Here is a 24,009-nt window from a genome sequence, read left to right on the forward strand (position 1 = left end):
CCCTGACAAATCTGTTCACACATAAACAGACACGCGCGCACACACACACTCATCCATTTAAGATGTTAAAATTGATATTGAACCACGTTTTTTACCATACACTATCAGGAAAAAGGGTACTTTAGGGGTAGTTTTTTTTGTTCTCCAAGGTACACTTTGTGATGTACCCTCTTAGGTTCACAGTTGAGCTCCTACCTACAAATAAGGACTGTTGATGGCAGTGGCGTCATGCTGCCCAATTTAGATGGGGGGGAAATAAAATTTTCTCAATCCCCAAATGATTTGGTTGCACGTTTGATGTATTTATTTATTTAGCTAGTTAGTTAGTCATGCATTTATTTTTTTCCAAAAAGCACCAAATGTTCAATATCAAGTGTCCAAAAATGGACATAAAAAATATACACCTACTTCATCATTCTTCTCTTAAATATGATTATAAATCAATAGGTTTCCCCTTTTCATCAGGACGCCAAATACCTACCGTGCCTTGTTAACCAATCTGTTCCACTTAATCATATTGAGGGCATTTTGAGAACCAAAAATCAAGTCTGCGTTTTTTCTGCAAGCTCCATTTCAGTGGTACAGACCAAAGCGTATGAAATCCAGACTCTGGCAACACACAGAGCCAACTCAAAGTAATTTAAGATTAAAAATGTGAAAGATGGATTCTTATTCACTTGTAGATTTTCTTAAATCTTCACTTCATAGTCTAAGCCTGAGACTACGAAGTGAAGGAGGACCAATACGTCGATCGCGATCAACTGGGAGCCTGCGGACTGGTTCCAAGTCGATTAAAAGGGGTGTAGAGGGAATTAAAAAAAAAAACAAAAAAAAAACACAAAACATTTGTGGGTCTAGGTGCGTGTTGTTAATATGATATATTTTTGTGTTAGTGCACACTGCACCCTTAGCATCCTATCAGTCTCACTTTCACAAAAAAGTATAAAATTAAAACTTTTTTTTTAAAAAGCAGGTCACCTTTAACCGATGGTGCCGCGTGACCTGCATCACCGGAAGTTGTTAGCAGTCAGCAGTCTGCAATTGCAGCTTGTGATCAGAGTTGATGCGCAATAACTTGTATTGTTATTATTATTATTATTATTATTATTATTATTATTCTCATTATTCTCATTGACTGTCCGCCTCTCATTTGCATATTGCCTCTATATATTCTTATGCCTGTATTTGTTCAAGCGCACTCTGATTGACGTATTAAAATACAGAGGCCCGAATCGATTCATTCTGAGTTGTGATGTTGGAATAAAGAGAAGAAAAGACATGATGGAATACTGAGAAGAAAAGATTTCATAGTGTTGGATTTTTATTCCACATTTAGGGAAATAAAAGAACTTGTGTGCAAAGTATTGGCAAATGGCTGAAATCCCTTTTCAGAACTCTGGGTGAATCTAATACAGCCTCGGGGCCTTGCCACTGAGGTGCTTTTTAACCATCTCAGTGACCTCAACCTCCCTTGGAGGCCACAGACCGATTCCTGATGGGAAGGAATATACGTGGAATTGAGGAGAAATTCCAAGTATGTGTACCGCCGAGTCACAATGTCCCACATCAACAGCTGCCTCTGGGGTCCCATAGACCAAAAAGGCCCGATAGGACTGCGACTTCAGCTTGACGGAGTTCCTTACCACTGGTGTCCATCAACAGTTTCTGGTGTTGTCGCCACGACAGGCACCGGTCAGCAATAGCTCAGTTTGGCTGCCTCAGAAATATAGGTACATAACATGGTCCACTTGGACAAAATGTCTGGCACCTCCCCCAGGATTTGGGAGAAGCTCTCCTAGAGGTGGGAGTTGAAATCCTTCTGACAGGGGATTCTGCTAGCCCAGGGGTGGGCAAACTTTTTGGCTCGGGGCCCACATTGGCTTTTAAAATTTGACAGATGGATCGGCTCAGCACAAGATACGGGACAGATAAAAAAACTGCATTTGTTGACAGTCCATATCAAACATCAACAGAACAAAAGCATGAAAGTATTATACAGTATCTCTCCAAATTGTGGTGCTGTAAATTGCGAATTTTAGCCAGTGCATTGCTGCAGATGGGTTGTGATCTGAACAGTAGAAGAAGAGTGATGTAGTATTTTCTAGTTCAGGAATCATATTTGCGGTGTCCAATCTTTCCTTATCACAAAATTTCCTTTTGTGGGAAACAACTCCGTCAAATGTCATGTATGAACGTCCAAATATAATATAACACAAGCAACAAAGCGCACCTTTATATTGCCCAAAAACTGTTTATAACACAAAAACTGCAGTATACAGTACAGGTATATGAACAAAATAGAGTATAAAAAAGTAGGACTATTTGCTTCAAAATGAGACTAGTAACAGACCTTGGTAGCTTTTCTTTCCACTCACTCACTGTCTGTAAGTTGACCAACCCTCGATCACCACCCAAGACAGTGTCGCTATGGAGCTCGCCTTCTCTCTTATCAGCGGTCCAGTTTGTGGGTTTTGGTTTTTTTTTTTTTGCCACGATGACAGTCAAACCATTCTAGGAAACGTTCATTGACTTGACTGTCCGTCGAGCAGCAAGCAATTCACTCTGAGCAGGGACATTGCCAGAATCAAACTGAGAAAGAATCGCTTCCTTGTTTTTCAAAGTTTCTAGATTTGAGCCTTTCCGACTCCAAGTGTCTCCTGAATGTTTCGTACTTTGTAACCCACTTCGTTTAATCAGATTCATCACTTTCTCTTCCGTGGTCATTACAGTTCCTCTTCATTTGGATGCCATGATCTACAGGACGTAAACGTAAATGAATAAAATGAAAAACTTTCACAATTCCAGTAAAACTCATTGCAATAAAGAGTCACTTAAATGTTGCCGTTAGATAGATAGAAAATAGCGGCACAGACACAGTTATTCCGTCGTATCGAGCGGGAGTTGCTTGAGTTGGCTTCGTATGGCTTCCGGGTTCCGGAACTTCCATTGTTGTGAATCGATTATTAATGTAATAAAGTAGTAGAAATTTTATTGCATAAGTGTTTTTACCGGGTTCGGCAATTTCTGTTTGACAGAGGTCCATAGGTGGTAGAGAAGATCTCTCCCCCGACCCCTCCCTCCCTGTGCTCCACAACCTCAAGTCACTGTGCCACCTGGGGTTGAAATGCCTGTCATTACAAGTCCAAATGAAATGAATGCAATCATTTACATCGAACCTTAATTGTGTACCAACATGCGGCGGGCCGGATTAAAAGGACCAACGGGCCGCATCTGGCCCATGGCCCGTAGTTTACCCACCCCTGTGCTAGCCATTGTCACCAAAGCCTCATATTCATACGAAGGAGGCTATCCTCGCATCCACTGGTGTGAACCCCAATGTACAGGCACAAAGCTGGGGGCCAATAGTATGCCACAGCTACTTTGGGTCTCTCACCATGGGCAACTGAAGAGTGAAAGAGAATCCAACCTTTCTCAGGAGGACTGATACCAGGCCCCAAGCTGTGCGTGGAGGCTAGTCTGACTAAATCTAGTCGGAACTTCTCTGCCTCGCACACCAGCTCGAGCTCTTTTCCTCTGAGGTGACATTCTATGTCCCGAGAGCGAGCTTCTGTGGCCAGTGATCCGACCGCAAGGTCCCCGCCTTTGGAGGTTGCCCAGAATTCCCGAACCACCAGACCCCTTTAGCCCCTCCCAGAGGTGGTGAGCCCATGGGAACAGGGACCCAAGTTGACTTTGTGGGCTATGCCTGGCTGGGTCCCCTTGGTGCAGGCCCGGTCACCAGCAAGCCCCACCTCCAGGCCTGGCTGCAGAGGGGGTTCCTACTGACCCATGTCGGAGCAAGGGAACACTAAATCCATTATTTGTGTTCATCATAAGGGGTCCCTGAACCGTACGTGGTCTGGTCTCTCACCTAGGACCTACTGGCCATGGGTGACCCTGTTAAGGGCATAAAGCCCCGGACAATTGGGACACAAGCCCCCCACCACCACCACGATAAGATGGCGGCTCATGGAGAGCTAATGAACATGTTTTTACAATGCTATTTTATTTTTTCTTCATTTTCGTTAACCTTGCCATAAATGCATTAACATGCATAACAGACGCACTACACACACATAATGTTCTGTATAGAATACTATAAGGGCTTTTTAAGTCAAACATTTGTTCGATGTTGCAATCAACTCATCTAAATAAGCGTCTACTTCCCAAATGCTTTGTAGCATTGAATTCTAATTTAATAATACCTAATTATGTTTCACAAAATGTTGCATTCCCAGCAATTTCTAATTGTCTTTCTCATTTGTGTCTGTGTGCGTGTGAGAGAGAGAGAGAGAGAGAGAGAGAGAGAGAGAGAGAGAGAGAGAGAGAGAGAGAGAGAGAGAGAGAGAGAGAGAGAGAGGCTGGTGGATAAGGTCTCAAGGGGTTGGATTACACCTCGAGTTGCTCCAGGCCAAACAGCTCTTGCGGGGATTAATGTAAAACCTGCACCCTGGCTGGATTAGAGCACTGGACCTCATTTCCATGTCCTTATATACCTCAGTCCACCAGAGGAAATGCTCAGCTACACAAAAACATGGTAATTGATGCCACAGAAGTGCAACATTCACACATGGAAGCTTGACTTACTCAAGGATACATTTTTAGTTTATTGTGAACTATTGTCCAGATTTTAAAGCGTATGTTCCACGCTACAATGGAAGTTGTGTGGGAGTGCCTATCTGTCTGCTTTTGTTTTATCGCTGTTTCTTTTAAGCATTTATCAAGCCTTTTTCAGTTGCTTTTGTATGCCTTTGTGTGCTCTGGGTGTTTGTGTGTATTTGTGTGCATCAACTTGTGTGTGCCTGGGCATCATAGTTGAGGTCCTCATTACTTGGCAGGGTCGCTTACAGACATGGCCACAGCATGATAAGGACAGTTGGCGGACCTATTCTGATTCTTGCAGCTCTTAACGACCTAGTGGTGGGAAGAACAGGTTAGTTGCCTAAGCAACGGGTTTGAACTCTGACCACAGAGGTTGGTGCCCTGTATATATTAGGATCACAGCCGTATGCAAATGAACTGCCAGTCCTCTTTCTCCTTCTCTTCTCCTGCCAGAATGTCCTTCTTGTTCCATCCTGGGCTTGACACCTGAGCTTACAGCGCCCTTACTCTGAAGGGCAAAGGGGGGCTGCATGTAACAGAGACTTCTGTTTCTGACGGCTTGTGACAAAATTCTGCTGGCTGGTTCGACAACCGGCTCTTAAGAAAATCCAGAGAAGCATGAAAATGAAGTATTTATAGTTCAAAGTTGTGGTATGTGATCAAAATATGTTTCTTCCTATAATCTTGGCATGGTTTGATGTTAAAAATAAACATAAATATGGATGAGCAAAATGCATAAGAGGTTGATGGAACACTCTAAATTGTGCCAAGGTGTGACTATGACGGTGAAAGCTTGTTCGTCTATGTGTGCCCTGTGATTGGCTGGCAACCAGTTCAGGGTGTACCCCGACTACTGCCCCAAGATAGCTGGGATAGCCTCCAGCAACCCCTGCAACCCTCGTGAGGACAAGCGGTTCGGATAATGGATAGTCCTTTTTTTATTCCCTTTCAGGACCTAATTGCATTTAAGGAAACCATTTACAAGCTACTCAGAAATTTAATTGCCTTTGAATGTAAACAGATGCTGCTTGTGATTAAAATAACTTCAAAATACTAAACAAAGCCAGATACATATAAATAATCAATAATGGCTTTGACTTGTATAGTGTTACTCAAAGCACATGAACACTATTTCTTCATTTCCCTACTAGTGATGCAGCATCAAGAGAAACTTGGGGTTCATTATCTTCCTCAAGGATACTTCCATATCAGTGGCGGATGCTGGTCTGTCAAGGAGGGGAAGATCAATTTCGGCCTACATCATAAAATGTGTCCTTTTATTTATACGTGAATTCTACTCTCCGTTCCTTTTCAAGAAAATTATCTATGACCCTGTCATACCAACAAGGTGTCTTTTCCAGGGACTTAACTAGTGTCCTCCAACTACAGCAATTACAATAAAACCCACCAGAAATAAAAGATTAATTTGTCACTAGTCGTTTTCAACAAAGAGAGTGAGAGAGAGATGATTAGAAGTCTCCAGTTCAACTCAGAGCAGAATGAGAATTGAAAAATGCTCCCACGGATGCCTCCACCAAAAGATCGGTGATTGGCTCATTTCGCTGTGAATCAAAAAGAGATTCAGCCTCAGACAGATCATTCAATCCTCATGCAGAAAAGATGAGCGTCCGGTGGGCGGGACAAAACCAGCATTTATCCAATGACTCGTCTCTTTTCAATGCATTGGGACAACAAGCTCTGAACTCTCTAGACCAGGGGTCCCCAACCTCTTTTGCCCCACGGACCGGTTTATGTCAGACAATATTTTCACGGACTGGCATTTAAGGTGTGGCGGATAAATACTCTGCTACAAAATAATATGGTAAGAGCTGCATAAACACTGTGGTGTTTTCGGGAGATAATAATTAACACGAGGAGCGTCAAATCTCAACTCAACTCAACTGTATTTGAAACCCCCCTGCCTCACACAGGTAGCATGTCGGAAATAGCAACAGTGCTATTGTGGCGATCTCTGAGTATTCAGCCATAACTTGAATCCAGAACACCGGCAGAGTCGTTGTCTCAAACGTACTTTTAATGCCGCCGTCATTTGCGATCTCCAGTAGTTTATTTTACTCATTTAGCAAGCTCCGGCATTTTGTTTTTAGCGTAATCAGTCACGTGATGGAGAAGCATGGTTTGACGTGTGTCAAGAGTGACACAGACGGATGTAACAGAGAATCGGGTAATTTTTCAAAGTAAAATGTCTTTTGTATTCCAAAATAAATACAACGGAATTAATGTAAGTTCTTATTGTGCGGCCCGGTACCAAATTCCCAGCGGACTGTGGACCGGTGGTTGGGGACCCCTGCTCTAGTCGCCCAGCGGCCACGCTGTAGACGCTCGGCGTCCACACAGTTTAAAGTGCAGTGAAGCTGCGGGAATGGATGAGAAGAGAGTCACGTCGTAACCAGTAATAAGAAGCTGATTTGGAACAAAAGCTGAGCGCGTTGTAGCGCATATTTAGTCAATGACATGTACACACAATTGTATGTACAGTATACACATATATTTGATCACTTATTTTTTGACATTTTAGGGGAAGCTGAGCTTCCCTTGCAGTCTTAGAGCAATCGCCTCTGTTCCATATGGGCACAAGGTTTGAGGATCAAACCCACATCTTTGTGTAGGGAGACAGCCACATTACCACTGACCATGCCGCCCCTGTAATCCAATTTCCTGTTACGTGATGTGTTTTAGTTTGTGTTTTTTTTTCCTTCCCTCCTGTCCTATTCCAGGTGTTTGGAAGGATAGGACAACACCTGATTGAAGCTGGCATGCTAATGATTGTGCCTTCTAATCATTAGGTATGCATTAATTAGAGTCTCCAATCAGCATGTGCATTTGATTGACAGTCGACAATGGAGGAGGGTGTGTTTTGACCACATTTAGCAGACATGCGCACTCCCTGAAAGAACACTGACTTACACTTTTCACCATTTTGAAGCCTTTATTTCATATGAATGAGGGTAAGCTGTTCTGATAGTAGATGGAGTTAAAGCTGTTGCAAAAAGTTGTGGCTTAAGCACACCACCCATTGATCAAGGCAGCCAAAACAGACTGAACTGCCCCACAGTGTCTGGGTTTCAGCACCCACTTTTTTACAACTGGCCGATTGTTGGCCATTGATTTTGCTGCAATTCAAAAATTAAAAATACCAGTGTCTACTGTGACCACATAACAGATGTATTCCATCTCCTCTGATTGGCTATTTAGAGTATTTTACATTAAATAAAAATTCAAGTCTTGATCTCTTTTCTCATGCCTTTTAATGGCAAACACATTATCAGTCAAGCGCAAAAACAAAATAATTATATTATTATTCCTCTATTTTAAGAAGGCAGGGTAAATGATACAGTTTACAAAAAAGACGAAGTCGTTAGCAAAGTCATCAATGTGAATTTATCAAAATTTGGTACAATGATCTCTTAACGTCATTACTCTTGCGAAGCTGTGCAGATAAGGAAATATTTCCATGATGCTCATCCTTAGAAAATAGTCGTCCTATTTTGTCATGTCTCACCCCAGCTGCAGCCTTTTCTGACTGGCACTACCTGATCACCCTAATGAGGCTCAGGCATAAACCAGGGCAAGAGGGCACTGCCATTATCTGGTGTCTCTCCCATTAAAATCACCTCCAACGCCCGTGACCATCCAACGCATCACCCTCCAGTACAATTAACTGGGAGAAAATATGCAAATGTAAACTAAAAGCTCTGTTGTGAGGATATGAACACATAGACTTGAAAAGGGAGGGAGGTGAACTGAAGGAGAACCAGGGAGGCAAGTTGTCCAGAGGGCAGCGAATGATTAGTAACACCAACCTAGCCATCTTCACACAATGATGTTGTTTGGGTGAGGATGGTGGGGTGACAGAGTGACAGGGATAATTACTTAGGAAAGGTCGGCCTGGGGTGATGGAGGCGAGCCAACACTGCTGGGAGACTTTGGGGGCCCCATGTCACTGACAGTAACCTGCACAACTCTGCCCTGCACTGCCCTGCTACAGGGAGTTCACTGTACAAACTACATCGTACATGGCACAATACAATTAAATAAATCGGTGTACATTTCACGTACCATATTTTCCCCACTATAAGCCGCTACTTTTTTCCTCACACTTTCATTGATGCGGCTTTTAACATTACGCTCTTTATGAATTTTTACTGACAAGCTTCATGCCATCAATAGATTTTGTCACATCTGACCAATGAAATGACTGAACATGTTACAGTGGACCAATGAAACTGTCAGCATCCGCCCTCATACTGAATATTCATCATCCATTTGGAGTTGGAGTGCGCATGCACGAGGGAGGGGCAGGATTGAAGAAGTCTGCGCGCGACTGTGTAGGAGCGGATATTGACACTATATTGCATAATGCATAGTCGAGCAAACATAGGCATCTTGAGTTGAGTTTAATGAGCATGTGGAACGAGTGCCATAAATACAGCCATCTCTGCAGTGCGACCCCCGTCTTTCCGTTGTTTGGGGACCAACTTCCACTGTCGCTGGCAACTGACGACAGGTGCGAGCAGCTATCCAAGAAAGCAAACATATAATGCACCAAACAGAAAATCAAGAGAGGAAATCACAAAATAAATTCTATGGGGGAGGGGAGGGGTTGTGAACACACAACAAAGGAACAAACTACACAAATAACTCCGAGACCGTCCAGTCTCCTACAAAAGGAAAGATGATGTTTGGGGACTATACCCCCCCGTTCTAGTTGAGATGGTATAACCCAAGAGGCAAGATGCCGCTTGCTACTGTTATTGCCAGCCATCATGGGACGGAAGTACAACAGAGCACGAAAGCAACGCATTATAGCCGTACATAATCAACTCTTCTCATGGGTAGCGAGTCTACTTGCCATGCAAGCGAGCATTTGCTCCGGAGCAAAGTTTTAACCCTGCAGCGTTCACACGTACCATTTTACATCGGTGCTGCCCCACAAACGAGCATTTGCTCCGGAGCAAATTTTTAAACCACCTCCCTGAGGTGGGTTAAATTTGCTCCGTAGTAAGCTGTTTTCAGGGGCTACACCGGTGTAACTTTGCACGTGTGAACGCTCTACTGGGGCAGCACCGGCGTAGCACCGGAGCAAATGTTGCCGTGTGAACACCCCTATAGTCAGCGAATTGGCTTCATGTGACAATAATCGCCCCGCAGGTTGGCTGCCTATCTAAAATCCTCAAAAACTTTCTGTACTCAAGTTGCTATCTTGCTACAGTGTTTGTGACTGTGCACTGGCTAAAGACACCATAGGTCACAAAGTATCATTTCAAACGATGTCTCTAATTTCATTTCCCAGCATCCCAAAAGTTAAAATATATTGGACGTGTCTGAAAATACTGTAAGTGATCAGTAAACAATATGTATCAGTAGCTAATGAGTGTAAGTGCTTTTAGCCTATTTTCACATGTTTGTAGCAAGTGTGTCTTGGGGAAACTGCAAACTTGGTTTCAAAATAACCCACAATTCCATCACAAATTATTTACACTGTCTAAATGCAACTAGCAAGCAATAAAGTTGAAAGTATTGCAATGTGACCCTCCAGCAGGAAATTGAGCGAAAATCGCACAAGCCCATAATGCACTATGTAAAAAAATAAAAATAGTTCAGTTCTGCCATCTCTTTCTTGAACATGTCTATTTCCCCTTTTAATTCAATGTATTTATGTACTGTTGTGTCAAGGAAACTGCAGTTATGTTGCAGAGCAAGACAATTACAAGGGAGTCAAACAGCAGTGGTGGCTTAAAACACCATTGAATTTGGATGTTAAAGTGCACATTGGACAAAAACAATGTTTTGATCACTACTCGATGTTATTTGATGCATCGTCTCCTAAAGATTATGTTATGTCATTGAGGTGTGCCACAAATGAACCATCAGCGTGGCAGTGTTATTATTATTACAACAAATGCCCTCTTTATCCTATTTCAAGTGGGTTGAAATTAAAGTCAAATATCACTGTTGCACTTACAGATGTAAAGGCAATCGTGATAGATCTTTCCAAAGCGTTGCTGCCCCCCAATGCACCCTGCGCACATTTGGAGTACTACGACATACCACACACAGCAGCATCCTCCTCCACGTTGCTCTGGAAATGCCGCCAACTTCTCTTGTCGAAATAGCTTCATCATTCATCATCATCTTTCTGTGTATTGCATCTTCTTTCATTTATTGGCAAATTTATTTAACTTACAAACCAATATTAGAATGGGGACTCTGATTAGCTACAGTTGCGCACATTTCCACCACGTCCAATGGCAGAAATATGCTCGCAGCTGGTCACATAATAAGCTAAGATAACCTTTATTTGTCCCACACTGGGGAAATTTGCAGTCTACAGCAGCAAGATTGGGGGGGGGGGGGTTAAAGTGTTTCATTGCACAAAATAAATGTTTCAGAAAAGAACTTTACACAGTTCAATATAAAATAAAGCATTAGCAATGTATTTGTAGAATAAATATAAGAAATAATAAATAGCAATAGCATAGAAAACACAGGATAAGGTGGCTATGCTATTTACATTGGCTACAGGTTTTCACTCATGTTTATTCAGCAGCCTGACAGCAGTCGGTAGGAACGAGCGACGGTATCTCTCCTTCTTGCAGAGCGGGTGTAACAGTCTCTGGCTGAAGGAGCTACCCAGTGCTGTCAGGGCGGGCTGGAAGGGGTGGGAGGGACTGTCCATCATAACTTTTAGTTTAGCGAGCATCCTCCTTTTGCCCACCTCCTCCAGAGTGTCCAGGGAGCAGCCCAGGACAGAACTGGCCCACCTGACCAGTCGCCCCAGTCTTTTTCTGTCCCGGGCCGAGATGCTGCCTGACCAGCAGACAATGCCGTAATGGATGGCCGAAGCCACCACCGAGTTATAGAAGGTCTTAAGGAGTGACCCCTGAACCCCAAAAGACCTCAGTTTCCTGAGTAGGAAGAGTCGGCTCTGTCCCTTCCTAATCAGGGCGTCCGTGTTGGTTGACCAGTCGAGTTTATTGTTTAGAAGAACACCCAGGTACTTGTAGGAGGTCACCTCTTTTAATATCCCGATTCTCAATCAAATAATCGTCCAGCCCTATTTATATTGCCCCTTTGGAAGGTAATCGATAGGATGGGGGAGTGGGGGGTGGCGAACACTCACCAAAAAAAAAAAAAAAAAAAGATCTTGGTCTGTCTCTGTGCAGCCCGGTACCAAATGGTGTTTGGGGGCCACTGCCCCTATACTATACTCTATTCTTTCTATTCTCAACTCAACTCAACTCAACTGTATTTATAGAGCACTTTCAAACAGCCATCGCTACATACAAAGTGCTGTACATGGAACAACTAACATATACAACAGTAAAGCAACAAATCGGTAACAAAGATGGTAGAACGTCCCGAACAGCAAAACCAAGAACAAATCTGAGTCATGCTGAGTCAAATGCCAAAGAATACAAGTGAGTTTTGAGGCGGGTTTTAAAGATGGGCAACGAGGAGGCTTGCCGAATGTTCAGTGGGAGGTCATTCCAGAGAGAGGGACCAGCAACAGAAAAGGCTCGATTCCCTCTGAGCCTCAGCCTAGTTCTCGGTACCTCCAATAATGTCTGGTCCGCAGACCTGAGGCGCCGGGCAGGTGTGTAGGGGCGGATGAGCTCAGAGAGGTAAGGTGGCACGAGGTCATTTAGAGATTTGAAAACAAATAATAGGATCTTGAAAATAACTCGAGAATGTATAGGGAGCCAGTGAAGGGATGGCAGAGTAGGAGTTATGTGCTCCCTCTTACGAGTACCAGTCAAGAGGTGAGCAGCGGCATTTCGGACCAGCTGGAGGCGCTTAATAGAGGATTGGCTCACTCCAAAGTAAAGGGCATTGCAGTAATCGAGCCGGGATGTGACGAAGGCATGAATTACTCTCTCAAAGTGTTCATGAGAGAGGAGAGGTTTTACTTTGGCCAGCTGTCTAAGGTGAAAGAAGCTGGATTTAACACCGGCACCAATTTGCCAGTCAAGTTTGAAGTCACTGTCCAGTTTAAGACCCAAGTTTGAGACTGTTGACTTAAGATAAGGGGACAGGGGACCCAAGTCTACAGGATGGGATGTAGGGCCACTGGGACCAAACAGTATCACCTCTGTCATCTTTTCATTGAAATTCAAGAAATTTTGTGCCATCCAGGTTTTGATTTCTTCCAAGCAGGATAGAAGTGGCCTTAATGAGAAAGCGTCTTTTTTGCTCAGTGGGACATAGATCTGACAGTCATCTGCATAGCAGTGGAAGGAAATACCATGTTTCCTTAAGATGGAACCCAATGGGAGCAGATACAGTGAGAACAGCAGAGGCCCCAGAATTGAGCCCTGTGGAACACCACATGACAGGGGAGCAGTATATGACTCAGAGCAGCCAAGGCTGACACAAAAGGTTCTGTCAGCTAAATAGGACCTAAACCACTCAAGAGCGCTACCGAAAATGCCCACCAAGTGCTGCAAACGAGTCAGCAGAATACTGTGATCCACTGTATCAAAAGCTGCAGTTAAATCCAATAAAACTAGACACACGTAGTCTCCAGTGTCATTTGCCAGGAGGATGTCATTAGAAACGCGTAACAGGGCTGACTCCGTGCTATGCATCATCTTGAAACCTGACTGGAAGAACTTCAAAATGTTATGTTCATCCAAGAAAGATTTCAACTGCATGTGCACCACTTTTTCCAGAATTTTTGAAATGAAAGGCAATTTGGAGATGGGCCTGAAATTTGACAGCACGTCTGGATCAAGACCAGGTTTCTTGATCAAGGGTTGGACCACAGCATGTTTAAACTGTTGGGGAACTATATCAGAAGAGAGGCTGCTGTTGATAATGGCCAAGACCGATGTACCAATATTCGGGAGAACCTCCTTAAAGAAATGCGGGGGAAGAGAGTCGCAGGGGGAGCCAGATGGCTTCGTCTGGCGAACTACATCCTCCAAAAGCGTCAAGGACACAGTTTCAAAAGAATTTAGCACAGCTGAACACGGAATGTGGACAGAGGGGTTAGATGCGGTATTTGAGACTGGAGTCCTAGCTGTTGAAACCTTATCAATGAAAAACTGAAGGAATCTGTTGCACATCTCGGGTGAAGAATCCGAGCAAGTAGGCAGAGGGGGTTTGAGTACAGAATCTATGGTTTTAAATAGTGCGCATGTATTGTGACGGTTAGCTTGAATAAGGTCCGACAGATATTCTCTTTTGGCCTATTTTACTGTGATCTGGTAGTTACGCCAGCAGTCTTTCCAAATTTGATAAGAGACCTGCAATTTGTCTTTTTTCCACTTGCGTTCGGCTTTGCAACACCCCTGCCTAGCTGCGCGAGTTTTGTCGTTAAACCAAGGCTTGGGTTTAGGTTTTGTATTTGCTTCTTTTTTTTAAACCAGGAACACGTGTTTTCCGCAGCAATTATTTATATCTTGGGTTCATATGATTAGGCGGCACATTTTTACCCCAAAAAATCAGGGTATGGAGGAGGAGGTTGGTTTGTATCAAGTGATACAGCAACGTGCATGGCAATGAACAAAGAGAAAGTCTGTTGGGAAGTGACAACCACCAGAAGCGCAAGTGATCTCTCACTCTCACTTGAACCTTTTTTGTCAGAGGTTTCCATCTCTTCACAGGGCTTGTCATCATGCTCGTTTCTTCACTTAAAATTAAGTCATGGTACGAGGATGGTGGGAGCTCAGCACTCTCGAGCATTCAGGAGATCAGCTAGTGGCCTTTTGCTCTTCCTCTGATGTTGGCTGAATGATTGTTGTATGTACGTACTGCGTCTGTCGCTTCCTAATATTCAGGTCAAGATCTGCCTGGAAGAACTGCTTCAAGAGCTTCTTCAGACGTATTGAAGCATATTTCTGTGATATATTCCTTTTCCGTTTGTCGTCAGTTCAAAACAACATCTAAAGGCACTTTTTCTCGAGTTCCAACAAAGTTCTTTGTGTCCATAGCAGGTGTCTGTAATCTCAGCATAATAATGCAAAAACGGTGGGTCATCTTGATGATATGAGTTCTTGACTACAGTCCTCGTTTTTGCTTTTATGATGCCAGTGGGATCACACAGTTGCACAACTCATTAAAGTGTCTGAAGTGCACACAACTTATTGTTGAGGAAAGACAAACATTGAATAAATGTCCAAAAATAAATACAGATTTCAATTGATGCTCCTTTTTCATGAGCACATACTGTGTTATAAAGGACAAACTGCTACCTACAAACTACTTAGTCACACAGTATATTTAGTCCAGCCCAACAGAGCAGTGTGTGGCAATAACATTGCACCCAGGTGATATTGTGTCAGCACCTTTGTCAAGAGAACTGGCTGGAAATTGAAATGACATTGATTGAAATGACGTTGGTTGATCAGTGTGAGGTAGGCCTCCACTCGAAAGCACCGAAGGACTTCTATAACAAATGACATGAATATTCTCTGCATCATCGGCACAACTCTTCTGGTATCATAATGATTGAATTTTTTTTTTTTTGTGCTTGATGACTCTCCACGTCACACAGCTGTCATTGTCCAGTACTACACCACTAATGGTCCCCTTACATCAGAGGTCCCCAACCGCCGGTCCGCGGACCGGTACCGGTCCGCCAGGCATTTGGTTCCAGGCCGCACAGAAAGAACTTGCCTTAATTCCATTTTATTTATTTCGGAATACGAAAGATGTTTTATTTTGAAAAACTACCGGATTCTCCGTTACATCCGTCTGTGTCACGCTTGACACACGTCAAGCCATGCTTCTCCATCACGTGGCCGATTACTTCAAAACAAAACGCAGGAGCTAGCAAAATGAGTAAAAAAAACTGCTGGAGATCGCAAATCACGGCGGCCTTAAAAGTACCTTCGAGACAACTGGATTAAAGTTATGGCTGAATACTCTGAGATCGCCACAATAGCACTGTTGCTATTTCCGACATCCTACCTGTGTGAGACGGGGAGGATTCTGCAGCAACGGCGATGAAAACAAAATTACGAAGAAGAATGGACATAAACCACACACTTGAGGTGTCATTGTCTCCTATTACCCCGAGATGGGACCGTCTGGTTGCAGAAAATCAAGCTCGGTGCTGTGGTCAGTCGTCATTTTCATGCACTTTGAATTTGCGTTGTATCGTATTTTGAAGGCATAAACATTGCCATAGCGATCGGAGATTAGACGCTCCTTGTGTTTATTATTATATTTCGAAAACGCCACAGTTTTCATGCAGCTCATACCATATTATTTCATTGTATTATTTCCGCCACACCTTAAATGCCGGTCCCTGAAAATATTGTCTGACATAAACCGGTCCATGGGTCAAAAAAGGTTGGGGGCCCCTGCCTTACATGACGTAAAGACTCTTTACTTACAGTGCAGTGGTTCTTAATTAGGGTTCGATCGAACCCCAGGGGGTGAATCTGTCTCAGGGGTTCGATGGAGCCTCTGCCATGGAGGTTAAGACACACCCGACTCAACATGTCAATTAGTTATCACCCGCCCTCTTGGCCATCAGTGGCTGTGGATGATCATCTATTGCGGGAAATTTAGTTCGCTCAGTAGTCAGCATGTGACTGTCGTGAAAGTACGTGGTGTGATTTTTTTTTTTTTTTTTTAATGTTTTAACACATGCTATGTCGAGCAAAAAAAGAAAGTGGTCGGACTAACTTGTACAACATGGATTCACATGTATCACGGAACGTGATCGGACTCGGCGTCCTATATGCATGATTTGTCATGCCAAGCTGAGCAACTCTCGTCTCACACTGGCAAAACTGAAGGAACACTTCTCGAATCATATTTTTATTTTTCACTAGGGGTTCAGTGGATCTGCATATGAACTGGTGGGGTTCAGTACCTCTAACAAGGTTAAGAGTCTCAACAAATACAGTTACGTCTGTCTGTCTCCGTGCCTTCTCTTCTTCCTTCGACTCGAGAGGCATTCATGACCGCCTCGGAAAAACGTAAAGTAACGATTCCATCATTGAAACTACGAAAATGGAAAATAATGCATCAAAACAGAAAATCAAGCGAGGAAATCACAAAATACATTCTATAGCCCCCCCTACAGAATTTATTTAGTGATTTTCTCGTTTGTGAATACAGTACAGTAATCCCTCGTTTATCGCGGGGGTTACGTTCCAAAACGAACCCCTGATAAGTGAAATCCTTGAAGTAGGATTTATCAAAAAAAAGCAAAAAAATGTGAGAGGGAAGAAATTTCGACAATAAAGTTGTACTTGACACTTGATAGTCAGCTTTATTTTTTACGGTTATTATACAATACTGAATTATGTGTAGACAAATTCCTTGTGTATTCTACATACTTGGCCAATAAAGATGATTCTGATTCTGATTCTGATTATGTATACAATGCAGAGGTGATTGCTCTAAGACTGCAAGGGAAGCTTAGCTTCCCCTAAAATGTCAAAAAGTAAGTGATCAAATTATATGTGTGTACATACAATTGTGTGGACATGTCATTGACTGAATATGCGCTACAACACGCTCAAGTTTTGTTCCGAATCAGCTTCTTATTACTGGTCACGACACGACTCTCTTCTCATTCATTCCCGCAGCTTCACTGTGCTTTAAACTGTGTGGACGCTGAGCGTCGACCGCGCGGATGCTGGGCGTCTAGAGAGTTCAGTGTAGGTTGTCCCAATGCATTGAAATGAGACGAGTCATTGGATAAATGCTGGTTTTGTCCCGCCCATTGGATGCTCAGCGTCTCTGGGAGTCTATGGACAGTAGGTGTTTATGGGCTGGCCCGGATGCTGAGCTTTTCGGCATGATGATTGGATGATTTGTCTGAGGCTGAATCTCTTTTTGATTGACAGCGAAATGAGCCAATCACCGATCTTATGGTGAAGGCATCCTTTTCATTTTTTTTTTTTTTTTTAAAGGAACGGAGAGTAGAATTAACGTATAAATAAACGGATGCATTTTATGATGTAGGCCGAAATTGAGCTTCCTCTCCTTGACAGACCAGCATTCACCACTGATACAATGAAACCAAAGCCCAAACATTTGCAAAGGTAAATTTGGCAAGCTGTACAGAGACGAGGTGCGGAGACTGTTCACGTTGGTCAGTCCCTTAGCCAATCAGGATGCAGAACGCAATTCACTGTTTCAAAAAAGCATGAAAAAAACTGCATTAAACAAATCCGTGAAACAGAGAATCCATGGAAGGTGAACTGCATTATAGCGAGGGATTACTGTACACAACAAAGGAATAAACAACAAACACTTCTGAGACAGCGCAGTCTCCTCCAGTTTACCGACAACTGATCGTTCTGTTGCAGCTACGCTCAAGCAAATGCCAAAATAAATTCTGTCGGGGGGCTATAGAATTTATTTTGTAATTTTCTGTTTTGATGCATTACTGTATTATCAATTTTCGTAGTTTCATTGAAGTGCAGTAATCCCTCGTTTATCGCAGTTAATGGGGACCAAAACCACCCGCGACAAACGAAAATCCGTGAAGTAGCGACCAATTCACATCTACAGGTAAAAAAAAATAAAAAGGTCCGCAAACGGTCCGCGAGAAGCTGCAAAACAACAGTGAGTCACATAGAGCAACATATACAGTACTGTACTCCATGTATATTTAAAAATAATAATTATAGTAATTTTTTTTATATGTTTAAAAAAATCTGCGATGCACTGAAGTTGTGATAAACGAACCCCGAAGTAGCGAGGGATCACTGTAATCGTTAATTTACGTTTTTTTGAGTCAAATTAAGGGCTGTAGCTTTATCTAGTGGATGCATTGTAGATTGCGCCTTATAGTCCAGTGCGTGCAATATATGAAAACAATTTAAAAATAGCCCATTCATTGAAGGTGCGCCTAATAATCCAGTGCGCCTTTTAGTGCAGAAAATACGGTAATAAAGTGTGTTTTTTAAAAAAAACAACACCACAGCTCTTTTATTCGGAGCTGCAACAAAAAACTCTTTAATAAAGCAGCGACACAGTTCACTGAACCAACAGCAAGTTATAACATTGTAAGCATGTCTCTAGCAAGGAGCCATCTTGGGGGTCGACGTATTACCGTAATGACCATACAAAAGGCGCACCGGATTTTAAGGCGCGCTGTGATCTTTTAAGAAAATGGAAGACTTTCCGGTGCGCATTATAGTGCGGAAAATACGCTATGTTTATGTGCTTTACAACATGTAAAGAGTATTTATACTTTACATATTTGAGACAAAGATTACAACAGTACACATTTATTTACTTAAATATTTTATCATAAAACCTTATACATCAAAATTGCCTCCTGAGAGAGCCGAAAAGTCGTGTGTTGGTGGCGTAGAAGGCGGCTCTCACTTGACTCGTACAGGCTTTAGATTCACTCAGAGACTCTTCTGCTGGAGGCATTGAGGGTGTAGCTGAGGTTTTTAAATTCGAGAAAAACATGGTGATGTTTAGCGCTATGACTTTGATCTTGTCTGCTGATTAGTTGAAATAGGTTTAAGATTTTTTTTTTTTTATATCAAACAATGGGCTTTTTTTGTGGAAAAAAAAACAACAATTCTTACCGAGCTGATATATTGAGTTGTCACTTCAGCCTTCGTCTGAACTGTCACTGCTTCCTCGTGACGTGTCTAAAACACAGCTGACCCCGTCGGTAAACCTTAAAAAAAAACCTCTCCCCGACACGGTTAAGGCTGTGAACCAAACTCCCGCCACAGCCAAAGCAACGCATCCCTGTTGATGGTGCCATCTCCGTGGCGCGTAAGTGGGCTAAAATGCTACCACACATGTGGAATGCACTGCTTTGAGGCAGCAAGGGTTAACTCATCAAAAAATGTGACTGCGAACACAACACAAAGATACAGTATGTGAAACACAACAAGGGAAGGTGCTGGGCAAGCCAATCAGCTCACAGGATAAAACCACTCGTGCGCTCAATGATTGATGTCGCACAAGGAACCAATCGCGCCTTGTATGTGTCCCCGTGGCATGTACAGTACAGACATGTACAAAGCCTCTGAGTCAACTCATCTCATTGTTCGGCATGCAGGGAAACCTTCTCTCCCGCACATCAATGTTAAACATGCTTTTCTGCAGTATGGCTGCCTACTTGGCTTTATTTTTTTCGTGGTTACATTTTGCTTAATGAATTAATGAATTCATTTTTTTATGAACACATCAGGGCGGCCCGGTCGTCGACTGTTTAGCGCGTCGACCTCACAGTGCAGAGGTGAAGGGTTTGGTTCCGGATCCGGATCCGGCATTCCTGTGTAGAGTTTGCATGTTCTCCCTGTGCATGTGTAGGTTTTCTTTGGGTACTCCGGTTTTCTCCCACATTCCAAAAACATGCATGGCAGACTGATTGAACACTCTTTTTTTTTTTTTTCCAATATGGCGCCTGAGGAGGCAGCCGTCAGCAAGTGCTCTTCAAGAGCCTTGCTTTTTTGTTGTTTTGTGTTTTGTTTTGTCACCAGTGTTGTTGTTATGTGGTTTGGGCCTGATGTGGATTGTTTTCAGCATTTTTTGGCCACGACATTCGTCAAAGGAAGAGAATCTGTGCTTGGTGGTTGCGCCTTCTCGGCAGCACGCGTGTACCACTGAAGCCGCAAAGGGTGAAGCAGGAAGTGGCGATGGATTACTGTACGTTTAAAGCCAACATGGATGTTATTATTATGATTCTTTGATTTAACATTGAGAGGACGAATTAGTCCCCTCTTCCTCCAAATACATTGACAAGCATTATATAGCATAGACGCATCTGTTCAAAAGTGGATGTGAGATGCTTTTAAAAGGAGAGCAAGCAAGTCACTAGAAATACACAGTGAGTGGATATCAGTGACGTGGTATGAGTTGTTGTGCGCTTGATGCGCTGGAAATAAAGATCACTAGCTCAAAGGAAACTTACCCACCACAGATCTTCTGTCTGGTGATTCACTGCACTTTAGTAGCATACACAGTCATGCAGGAACAATTAACACGAGGGTAGATGAGGATTCACTCTGCATTTAACCCATCCCAGAAGAGCAGCGGTCAGCAACTGTATAGCGACCAGGGATCTTGTGTCAGCACCTTTGTCAAGGAGAATTGGCAAAAAAATATCATGCGTGTGTGTACGTGCGTGCGTATATGTGTGCGTTAGTGTGGGCGCAAGCATATAGTTCAAAATTATTTGTTCACACTGTATTTCCAAAGACACTTAATGCACTAGTTAATGGTGACTCATGATGACACATAGGGTTTGCTTAGAATTTTCCAAGTGCAGTAATTGACTTCTTAGGATCACATTCCATGGTTGACAGTGAAAGTTTACAATTTCCATATCTCAGATTGAATGGCCCTGTTCCTTCAATACGTATACAACATTTTGAAAGGCAAGTAAATATTTCATTTGTGGCAAATATATTATCTCCCACACAAACACAGTCATCCTGTCCTGGGCTGAAAAAGAAGACATAAACTTAACCCCCGCTTCAACTGCTCAGTTGATGCATGCGTCTGTGCAACCTCCCTCCTTTGCTCTCTCTAATCCAGTCACTTTCAGCCCTGCCCATTAACTTCAATTAATGTGATGGCTCATCAGTGGTGGATGACTGTCATGGGCCATACCCTATGACTTACTTGATTACTCTTAATGGGGGAAAAATACGATAAACAAATTCAATTATCCATGACCTATTTCCAATGGTTGGGACATGGGATTAATATTAATGTCATCTCTGAAGTATGAATATGAAGAGATCTAATTACCTTGGTGTCACGTTATAGATGGACAGAGTATGTAAATATATTTCATATTCATGATGATGAACTACTCGACTTTGTAAAGGCCAGAGAGGGAATGAGAGATACTGAAGATGAATACCCCCTGTTGTGTCCTCAGTAAACATCAATTCTTCACAGAAAGCAACCTTCAGCCACCCATATTGATGATCGGGCTGTTGTGGATTCCTGTAGCACACAAAATGATGAAGACAGAGGGATGTAGATTTAATTAAATCCAGACTCGACTATATGAAGATTGAGGATGGTAACCGAAGATGGATGCACAACGGCTGCTCGTTCAGCCAATCGTCGGAGTCTATGCTCTGCCGGTTGTACAAAGGACATATAAGCATGACCTTTTTTCACTTGAGTGGGTATTCTCTTTTTGCCCACTACTTAATATTATTCATCCATCCATTTTCTGATCCGCTTATCCATACAAGGGTCACGGGGGGTGCTGGAGCCTGTCCCAGCCGCCTTCGGGCAGGAGGCAGTGGACACCCTGAACTGGTTGCCAGTCAATCGCAGGGCACACAGAGACAAATGACCATTCCCACTCACAATCACACCTAGGGACGATTTAGTTGAGTGTTGAATCAGCCTGCCATGCATGTTTTTGGAATGTGGGAGGAATCTGGAGTACCAGGAGAAAACCCACACGAGCCCGGGGAGAACATGCAAACTCCACACAGGATTGCTGGAGCCCAGAATCGAACCCGATACCTCTGCACTGTGATGTCGACGCGCTAACCACTGGATCACCGGGCCGCCCTATCTTAATATTATGTGTTTTAATATTCAACAGTAAGAGACAATAAGAGCTATTGGTCCACCAAGTGAATCCTGTTGCCCTTAAAACTTACTCAATAAAGAAACATGAACACACACACCTTTTTGGAGCAAGAGACGGCCAGAGACAGCATGTTAATTGTTCATTTGAAAACTAGGTTGATCAAATATAACAATTAATGAAATTCCATATAAATCATCACGTTGTGGTAAAAATAAATAAATAAATGAAAATAAAAAAGGAGGCTTGGGGGACTGGTTCAGCAAATGAACTGTAGAAAAACAAATGTGAATGCTACTTGTAGGTCTGTATAGCTCAAATAGTGGAGCGAGGGAGTGGGGGGGGGGATCTGTGTATTCCTGGGAAACATACATTTTTTTCCTTTTTTTTTTATTTCCCACAATGGAATAAAGTGTAATTGCATGTCAACTATAGTTGCTGGCAGTGGCGCTGTCACTAATTTGTTTTGTTGTTTTTTTCTGGCAAAATGATGCACTTCAAATCTTTGCTGTTACAAACTAAAACATAATATTTTTGTAAAAGTTATTTGTTGAAAATATAATATACATTTCTTTCTTTTTTCTTGTTTGATTTCTTTAATATTAAGCAATGGTACTTTATATGATACATGTCAACAAATTTAGCGCTGATATGTAGCATAGACCATTTCATTAAATTAATATATGCATCATAAGAAAGTGACATTGATGTCATTAAGGCATTCCTCTTGTGTACCTTCGCTTTCATGGTTTGAAGAATAAAATATTTGTCATCTCACAGTCCAGCACCAAATGTTTTAATTTAGGAGCTTGGACTATTTAAAATGTGAAACAAAATGATAATTAGATTCAACCCACGAACTAAAATGAATGCACACGCTGAAAGCTTCCATATTTTATGTTACAACCTTATTATAATTGCGCTACATTAAAAAAATAAATAAACAAAAATTGAAAACACATCCATTATCTGAACCTCTTTTCCTCACGAGGTGTCTCGGGCGTCCTGGAGACGACCTCAGCTGTCCGTGGTGTCTCGGGCGTCCTGGAGACGACCTCAGCTGTCTCCAGGCAGTAGGCAGGGGACACCCTGAACCGGTTGCCAGCCAATCTCAGGGCATACAGAGACGAACAACCATTCACACACCTCAACCAAAAGTATAATTTGTATTACTTTAAAGTCTAAAATAAGTGTCTAATAACTGTTTTGGTTTAATCCACACACGGGTTCAACAAATTCAGATGCCAGTGTTCCCGCATTTAAAAATGAGTCGCCTTCAATCATGTGCAAAGCAAAGGAAGGGGCGATGAGAGAAGTGGTTGGATAGTCAAAATTATTCCCCTATATTTCCTGGTAGTTAACAAGAATGGGATTTTAAATTTGAGTTGGTGAACGCAAAATGTATAGTCATAGAGACATCACTTCACACAAAGCTAAAAACTGATTTGTGGGAGATGACTAATGTGTGCTGATTATATAACGAAACAAACAGTAGGTTCAGCAACTGTAATCGACTCAAATTGGCTCCCACTGACCAAAGTAAACCTAGTTGTTGTCGTAACATAGTGTAGTTATACAATACAATACAATACAATACAATACATGCTGATTTATATCGCGCTTTCTCAACAGCGGCAGCTGTAACAAAGCGCTTAACAAAACAGTTATCTTTTTATCAGTTTAATTTGACGATACCGACTGTATCGACTGTGTGAATAACAACGTTTACAATTTTTGCAGTCCAATTTAAACGAAGCGCTAAGCCTCCATACATACGCTTTTGAATAACTTCTCATTTATCCATGAGGCTCTCCTGAAAGTGGCTCTCTATCTGTGGAATGACTTGGGCACCCTCTGTTGGCCATCTCACAGAAGTTATGAGGCCA

The sequence above is a fragment of the Hippocampus comes genome, unplaced genomic scaffold (genome assembly GCF_001891065.2).
Source record: "Hippocampus comes isolate QL1 unplaced genomic scaffold, H_comes_QL1_v1.1 scaffold130, whole genome shotgun sequence".
In the NCBI taxonomy this organism is placed as follows: Eukaryota; Metazoa; Chordata; class Actinopteri; order Syngnathiformes; family Syngnathidae; genus Hippocampus; species Hippocampus comes.